The sequence below is a fragment of the Cupressus sempervirens genome, chromosome 1 (assembly GCF_028749045.1).
Source record: "Cupressus sempervirens isolate cs-2001-9-10 chromosome 1, ASM2874904v1, whole genome shotgun sequence".
NCBI classification, from domain to species: Eukaryota; Viridiplantae; Streptophyta; class Pinopsida; order Cupressales; family Cupressaceae; genus Cupressus; species Cupressus sempervirens.
This window is the reverse complement of record NC_143118.1, coordinates 840,039,901-840,048,849: the sequence shown is the minus strand read 5'-3', so window position 1 is coordinate 840,048,849 and position 8,949 is coordinate 840,039,901.

The window sequence follows — 8,949 nt, the reverse complement described above, 5'->3', positions numbered from 1 at the left end:
GTAAATGGAATCTCATAGTTCCAGTATAGGAGATGAGATCCTTGTATGAATGGCTATCATGATAGTGCGAGAGATGAGTAATTCTATATGAATAGCTAGATGAATATATGAAATCTCATAGTGTCAATATAGGAGTTATGTTCCTCGTATGAATGGCTTTAGTGCCAGTGCGAGAGATGAGTAATCTTATATGAATGGCTAGATGAAAAATGGTTAGAATAGTAAAATATATTTATATATACATATTTGTATAAATTCTAACTTTGGTTTTGTAGGTATTAATGTCCTAATTAGTGGGGAAATTACTTACATGCAGAACATGTAGTTGCTACAGAATAGGGAAATGAGTAGGAAGATTAGTAGCAACCAAATAGGGACACAACTAAGAATCCAACACAAAGAGATGATTTAAGGGCAGCGAATATAGCAAATCCAAAAAGAATTCTAATATAGGATATAGAGATGAGAATTGATGCTCCACCTACTTAGTAAAGAGATGAGATAAGGACAATTGTCCTTATGAGTTTGAAGAGCTTGAGGGTTGATACTTTGAAGAATATAGCAAAACATGCTCACAATTTTTATGTTTCTTTCAAAAGTGTCGAGCAATTTTGTAATGAGGCACTTTCATGGCTATCACCCACATTCAATCTATGGGGGCCATACACATAGTTCTTAGAGTGGCTCATTGTATTGATGGCTAAAAAGCTAGATTTTCTTGATAAGACAATCATAGTGAAGGAGGGTTTATAGGTAGTCAATGAATTAATTGGCTTCTTCATTAGTAAATTGCAATTTCTACAGGGTAAATTAAAAAATTTATCTCAGGGAATACAACCTTGCATTATTGAATAAATTGATTAATTGTGTATTTTCTTTGATGTTACACAAAATGTCATATCATTTCTAGTCAGTGTATGCCAAGCTCACTCGAGCATTCAAGATACTTTTTTGTGGCTACCGAGTAATCCATAGTTTTCCTAGTTCAGAAGGTAGTGTCTATCAAGTTCACTCAAGCATCAAAGGAAAGTCTACAGAAGATGGGTGTTAACCGAGTTCACTTGATTAATGAAGGAAATGTTGGATGGAACTAGTGTTAACCGAGCTTACTTGGTTACCAAAGAAACTTTACTAGTATACAGTATTGACTGAGTTTTAGCTAGTTAACATAGGAAAATCATTTCTAAGTTAGTGTCTACCGAGTAGGGTCAACTAATGAAGGATTTTCTTATTTTGGCATATTGAGTTGAATTGATTTATCTGATGGTTCTAGCCAACTGAGAAGATGAATATTAATTATTCTAAGTTGTATTTGAGCTAACTTGACAATATAAAATATATAAGTAAAAGGTCAAATTAAGAATTAGAGTGTGTGAGTGCAAGAATGTGAATGCATGGAAGATTTTGAAGATCTAATGATGAAAAGAGGAAGTGAATTAGAAGGATAATTAGAATATCTTTGTGAAGCTAAAAGGATACATTTGATCAAGAAGGATCAAGTATAAGCCAAAATTGAGATCTTTAATTAGAAATTTAGTTGCATCCAAATCAATTCATGTCATTGTTACTCTCTAACCATTGTAGTAGTGATACAAATCTCTTAATAGATTTGTCTTAGTAGCTATTTGTAAATCCTCTAACAAGGTGATAGTTCTATTGAATTGTTTAAATACCTCTAACAAGGCCACTCCTAATAGGGTGATTAAATCCTCTAATAGGGTCACACCTAACAATGTGTTTTGTAACCTTTAATAGGGTTGGCTCATTAAAAATATCACTTCAAAAGAGTGAAAATAGTAACTAGTTGTAGTTGGTGGTTTTTTCCAAATTGGATTTTCATGTTAAATCTTAGTGTCAAATGTGTTCATGCTATTTCTTTTCTATGTTTGCAATGAAGTTAAAGTAATAAGTAATCACATATAACATCTTAATATTTGCATGTTAAGTAATTACTGAGCATTCTTAGTGTTTACCAAGTTACAACATCTTTGTGTGTTTGTTAAGCATCAGCAGAGTTTATTTTTTAGACTTTATTCTTTTTTTCTGACATCTAAAAGATCTGGGATTTATTTTATTAGTAACTAATTCACCCCTTACCTCTCAACTACTCCTCTTATATTTCCAATAATTGGTATCAGATCTTTTGGCTCTTACAGAGAAGGTCTCAAGGACCTAAGCTAAAGATTAGGATGTCTTACACAAGAGAGATTTCGAAGTTGAATAGAGACAACTTTGTAGCATTGTAAGGACTTATGAGATTGCATTTGGTGACTATCAGTGATTTAGGTTGTAAATATCAGTGGAAGACATTGCTAAAAAGAATAATCATAACATCATGATGATTGATATTTCATCTGCTCTTAGTTATGTTGAATTGGATGAGGTAAAATACTCAAAAAAACTCATGCGATGTGGACCAAACTAAAGGACATCTATGGAGGACATGAAAATATAAGAATAGCCAAAGTAGAATGTCTCAGAGGTCAATTTTATCTGATGAAAATGAGAGAAGATGAAAACATTTCAAAATATATGGAAAGAATCAAAGCAAGTGTAAGCACAATCAAAGCATCTCTAGGAGACATTGATGAAAATATAGTTGTAAGCAAGGTACTCAGAACTCTTCTTCCTATTTATGCAATTAGAGTATCAGCTATTCAAGAAATGAGATGTGATCCAAATAAAAAAATAACTTTGGATGCTCTAGTTGGAAGATTGATAGTTTTTGAGTTAGATAACTATAATAATTATGTTCCTAGTTCCAAAAATATTGAGTCTATATTTGAAGTCAAACTCTTACTCAAATAAAAGAGCAAGAAATCAAAGGCTAATCAATCAAGAAGTGAAGAAGAAATAGAAGAAAGTTATGATAGTGATCTTGAAATTGTTGAATGCCTACTTGCAAAGAAATACTCCAAAGGTAGAGGAAAGTACAAAGGTAATATTCCTCTAATTTGTTATTCCTGTGAAGAAGTTGGTCATATTGCTGCTAGGTGTCCAAACAAAGAAAATGAGGATAAGAAGAAAATTAATAAGCATAAAAGTAAGAAGGAATTCAAGAGCTACAAGGACAAAGGTAATAAATTTTGTCTTATGGCTAAAGATTTTGATAATAGTGAAGATGAAATGGTTTATATTGTTGTAAAAGATGAATCTGACGATGAAGGAGATAAGATGGAACTTATCTCTCATTTTAGCAAGAATGATACATGGATTATTAACAGTGGCTACTCACATCATGTGACTAGAGATAAAATGAAGTTTGAACACATGGAACATTATGATGGAGGTAATGTAAGATTTGGAAACAATGAACCTTGTTGCATAGAAGGAAAAGTTTGTATCTGATTAACCAATGAACTTATATGTGATAATGCTTATCGGGTTCAAGGACTAAAGCATAATCTACTGAGTGTGGCGTAGTTGAATAACATTAGATTCAAGGTAGAATTTATGAATGGGAAAGCCAAACTACTGGATGGAAAAGGAAATCTGGTTGGATCTGGAAAGCAAGCAAAAGGTAACCTATTTTATCTTGATCTCAGTGAAAGTTCATGTTTTATTGCTCAAGTAGAAGAAAGCTGGTTATGGTAGATTATGTCATGTAAACTTTGATAATCTAGTTAACATAAGAAAACACAAAAGAGTAAGAGGTATTCCTAGTTTGAAGTTACTTGATATGGGTTTATGCAAAAATTTCTCAATTGGTAAGATGGGAAAGATTAGTTTCAAAAGAAAAAACTATCATTCTAGTGAAGTCTTAGAGCTTGTGCATATTGACTTATGTGGACCTATTGGAATAGAAAGTTATAGTGAAGAAAGGTTTTTCATTATTTTTGTTTATGATTATTCTAGAATGATGAGTATAAGGTATCTAAAAGAAAAATTAAATGCTTTTCAAAAATTCAAGTGGTATTAGGAAAGAGTAGAAAAAAATGGAAAGAAGTTAAAATGCTTGAGATCAAACAAAGGTGGTGAATTCATCTCCAATGAATTCAATGAATTCTACATTGGAAATAGAATTAAAAGATAAATATTGGCCCCTGGTACACCAAAGAAAAATGGTATAATTGAAAGAAGAAATAGATCCATCATGGATTGTGCAAGAACATTGATGATATAAAAGAATGTTGCAATCAAATACTGGAAGGAAGCAATCAACACTACAATTTATACCTTAAATAGAGTATAGCTAAAGAAAGGCTCAAATCAAACTCCTTATGAACTATGGTATGACTAGAAACCTAATGTAAGTTATTTTAAATTATTTTCTAGAAAATGTTATATCTTGAAAGAATCTAGAAAAGAAAAATTTGATGTTAAAGGTGATGAAGGCATATTTCTAGGATACTCCTATAGAAGTAAAACATACAAATGTTTGAATTTCTCTACTCATAAAATCACAGTAAGTGCACATATAAGAATTGATGAGTTTGTAGAAAAGAGTGAAGAAGAAAGCAGTAAAGAGCCTAAGGATTACAGAAGATTTTTTTACTAAGAACTTGATACCCTACCAAATCTATCTAAAAGAAAGGAAGCTTCACCTCCAGAGTCCCCAAAATCTCCAACAGCTACCGAGTTGTAGACATTGCAACTTGAGTCATAGTCTAAAGTACCCAAGTCATTGTTAGAAGCTATCAAGCTACTTCAAGAGAAAACCAAGTCTAATGGACTCGAGTCACAGATAATAGGACATGAGCTTGATAGTGAAATTCATAATGAAATTAGTAAATCCAAAGAACGTGTGTTAGTAAGATATATCAAAAGGCATCATGCTCTTGATCAGATCATTGTAGACAAATCTGATGGAACAATGACAAGAGGCAAATTAAAAGGTACATGTTTATTTTCTGAATTTAAACCTAGAAATATTAAAGATGCTTTAGAAAATGAAATTTGGATTGAAGCAATGAATGAAGAAATAGAACAAATAGAGAAGAAAAAAACCTAGACTCTTGTTCCTAGACCTAAGGATAAAAATATAATTGGCACAAATGAGTGTTCAGAAACAATTTAAATGAAGATGAAAAATTATCTAGAAACAAAGCAAGGTTGGTATGTAAAGGATATTCTCAAGAAGAAGTTATTAATTATGGGGAAACTTTTACTCTTATTGCAAGATTATAAAGTTTAGAACTTTACTAGCATATGTAGCTTATAGAGGATTTAAAGTTTATGAAATGGATGTAAAATCTACATTCTTGAACTAAGTTCTTAATGAGGAAGTATACATTGAATAGCCAAAAGGTTTTGTAGATCCTAGCAAAAGGGACATGATCTAAAAATTACACAAGGAATTATATGGTCTCAAGAGAGTTCCCATATCTTGGTATGAAAGACCAGACAAGAAGATTGTGTTGGCAGAAACATTTGTTGATTACACTTTATTCATAGGAAATGATGACTTGTGCAAAGAATTTTTAGAAGAAATAAAGGAATTTGAGATGTCTATGTTTGGAGAGATAAAATTCTTTGTTGGATTATAGATTCAATAGAAGAAAGATGGTTGTTATCATTTTTTACGACCCACCAAGATTCAAATTTCAAATGTTTTACTCGCCAATGGCTAGTGTGCAGAGTTAATATTATTTTAAATACCCGATCAAACCTTATAATATGTTCTGTGGCTTGCAAGTCTTCCTTCATTAGATCTAAAGAATATCCATAGTTGGCGCTATCTCACCATGGGAAGTTGCACGGTGGATACGTTAGTGACATAGCGCCCTTCTCCCACGTGTCTGATGGGTCCCCTTTTTCTCGATTGTTTCTCTGGTGTCAAGTTTTGCCAGTTCCACAGTGGGCATCATGGTGCTATAAAAAAATTTGAGCTTCTTGCTGTTAGTGACATAGCACCCAAACGAAAAGTGATCCTGCAGCAAGGTTTGGAAGTACGATGGGTCCCAGGTGTGCCCTGTCAAATATTGATGAGGATTCATCAAACAGTTGGCATGTGGCCAGTTCTTATTGGCTATGCACTGAGAAGTCAAATCTATCTTGCTCGTCATTAGATCAGTTCAGATCAATGATGGGCTCTATCTCGCTATGAAGAACTACAAGAATTTTAACCATAGCAACGAAGTGCCTTGGTGATGCGTGGCATGTGGGTCCATTTTCATCTTGTGGGCTACAAGATGAACAGGTGTCTTTTCTTTCATGGCAGCTGTCAGACAGGTCAGAGTACGTAGGTGGATCTTCTTCGCCCATACAATTAACCAGGTATGCAATCCTGCAAAGAGTTTGAGTGTCATAGATGTGAATTTGATCCATTGTTGGCATCATGTCACTATTGAGAGTTGCATGATAGATACCCATAGAGACATAACGCCTCGGCGACATGTGGTATAGATGACGTAATTGGCCTGCCCTTCTTCAAAGTGATAGTACATCTCATCCTCAGTGGCAGTTGTTAGATGGGTTAGTATACGGTGGCATTTTTTTCATTGGTCCATTCGACCAACTTGAGATGTAGTTGTACAATTTTGTGGACCACCGTAGATCTAAGGTAGATCTACGGCAGGCACTATCTTGCTATGGAGAACTACAAGAATTTTAACCATAGCGACAAAGTGCCCTTTTGCCATGTGGATCAAGGGGCCAGGTCTCGCCAAGGTATGTGTGCCAAGGATTGCCAGGTGTCATTCGAGTGTGGTGTAGTTGTCAAGATGGCGCTAGGTATGATGGGCCTAGGTAGGAACAAGCATAGTATTAGGATGAGTCTTCACGATCATCAAATTTTAGGAAGATCAATGGTTGGCAGTATCACGCTATTGAAATTTGTACACTATATACCATAGCAACATAGCACCTTAGTGACACATGTTAGATGGGCTTGTGTTATCTTGTGAACCTCAAGGATGCTGCTAGGTTGTGCCAGGTAGATACTAGGTGTGCTGACAACATTTCGCAGGCCCAAAAGTTGAAAAGAAAAGTGCAAAATATGACGAGTCTCCATGATCGTCAGCTTAAGAAAGATTAACGATCGGCGCTATCTCACTATGGAGAACTGTGATAATTTTAACCATAGTGACATAGCGCCTTGGTGACACGTGTCTCATGGGCCCAACCAAGGTTGACAGTTAACTGCTAGGAGTTAGTGTAACCATCGCAGCTAGAGTTTGAGGAGTTGGTGCGGTTAGTGATGAAGAGATGGTCAACTATGTAGGACTTCCGTGAGGTGGAAAAATAAAAAGAGGTTGTTGGTCCATGTGGTCCATCTTGCTTATAGAAATAGGTTGACTCACTGACTCTGCTGATTCACAACCCAAAAAAATGAAGGTAATCAATTTTGTTGCATGATCTGATCTTCATGATCGATTCCAACTACCATGAAATGAGTGTAGAATGAGAAGAACACTCCACCACCCATCTTTTGATCCATCTATTGGGTCAGAGTGCAGTTATGGTGTTGTTTCTGTCTTCTCAAGGCCCTATTCCAAATCATTGTGTTTGGATCCGCATCCAAATTAGATTTCCCCTTGATTGTTCTCTGTAGAACTTAATGGCAGGTAGCTGTGAAGTCACTTCAGCTAGAAGAAATCTCAATTATGCCTGAACTATAAAGACAACTTTTGTAGATTTTGTTGAGGTTGGACCTTTCTCTAGCTTTTCTCTTTTGTTGCTCTATAATTCCAGTGTAAATTCCCCTATTCCTCTGAACTGTATGATTCTCTATTTTATCTCCTTCAGCCATTAATATGAAAGTGCAAGAACTCTTTGCCTTCACCATTATTTTGTGAAAGTCTATAATCTGCATGATTGTATCTTTGTTGGCTTGTGAATGGTATATAAGTGAATCTCTCTTTCCTTGTGACATTCATCTTGATCATCTTGATTTGAATGTGGTTATTTGATTAAAGCAAGTTTGAATGTGTATATCCTTAGTTTCATTTTGGTTCAATAGTGCATATATGGGCAGAGATTGGTCTAAACACTCTATTTTGGTGCATCACCTCTTTAGATTAGGCTAGGTAAATTTATTTCATGCTCTCCTTCTCCCTTTTCCCCTCCAAGAGTAGTTACGTGCACCTTGATAGTAAGAGGAAGTCAGCCTTCTCTAGAGACTCAACCTCACAGTTCAAGTCCCACAGCTTGGAGGTTGTTTCCATGTTTCACTAGGTTGTCCTCATGCATAGGCTCTAGACAAGGGTGCAAACCTAAGTGACAACAGTTTTTGGCACGCCCGATGGGACAAAAATCTTAGAAAATTTCAAGTCTACTGGTGTCAAAAGGGAAGATTTCAAGATTAATACTGAAGAGATAGTACTAGCTTCAGTGTTTAAGCCTTCAAGAGGTTCATTCTTCAAAGTACTTGGTGACTCTAAGCTTCAAACACATATCTGGTTCTAGACCAAAGTTGCAGTGATTCATGCCCAGAGATGAGACAAGGATATCTTCTAGAGGTAATTTTCAATACCAAGAGCTTTCACTTTCAAACCCTAAAAGAAGGAAGACTAGAATATCCTTTTCACCAGTTAGGAGCACAATAGTAACAAATACTCCTACAAGATCTATCTCTACTCCTCCTGCTATTAGATATGAGCCTAGACTGCCATCAACACGTATCAATAGATCACTTGTCTATATGGCATTTCCTAGAGCTCATACTTTTGCCACCTTTAATGGTGGGAGCCCTCTCTTGTTAGCCCAAAGACATGACATACTAGTAGTTGCACTCAAAAGTATACCAGAATTTACTGGTGAAACTTCTACCTCCCCCTCAGAACACATTCAAGAGGTTGCAAATATTTGCAATATCCATGGCATTACAGAGGATGATGTTGCAGTTAGGCTCCTAGCCTCATCCTTGAAAGGAAAAGCACTACAATGGTATAGAGGTTTAGCTCATGGTTCTACAATAGATTGGGATGGATTAGGAGCAGGATTGTGCAAACATTTTGAGGATAAGAGTGACTATTTGTCACTTTTAGAGCAGTTGACTACTATAAAAAG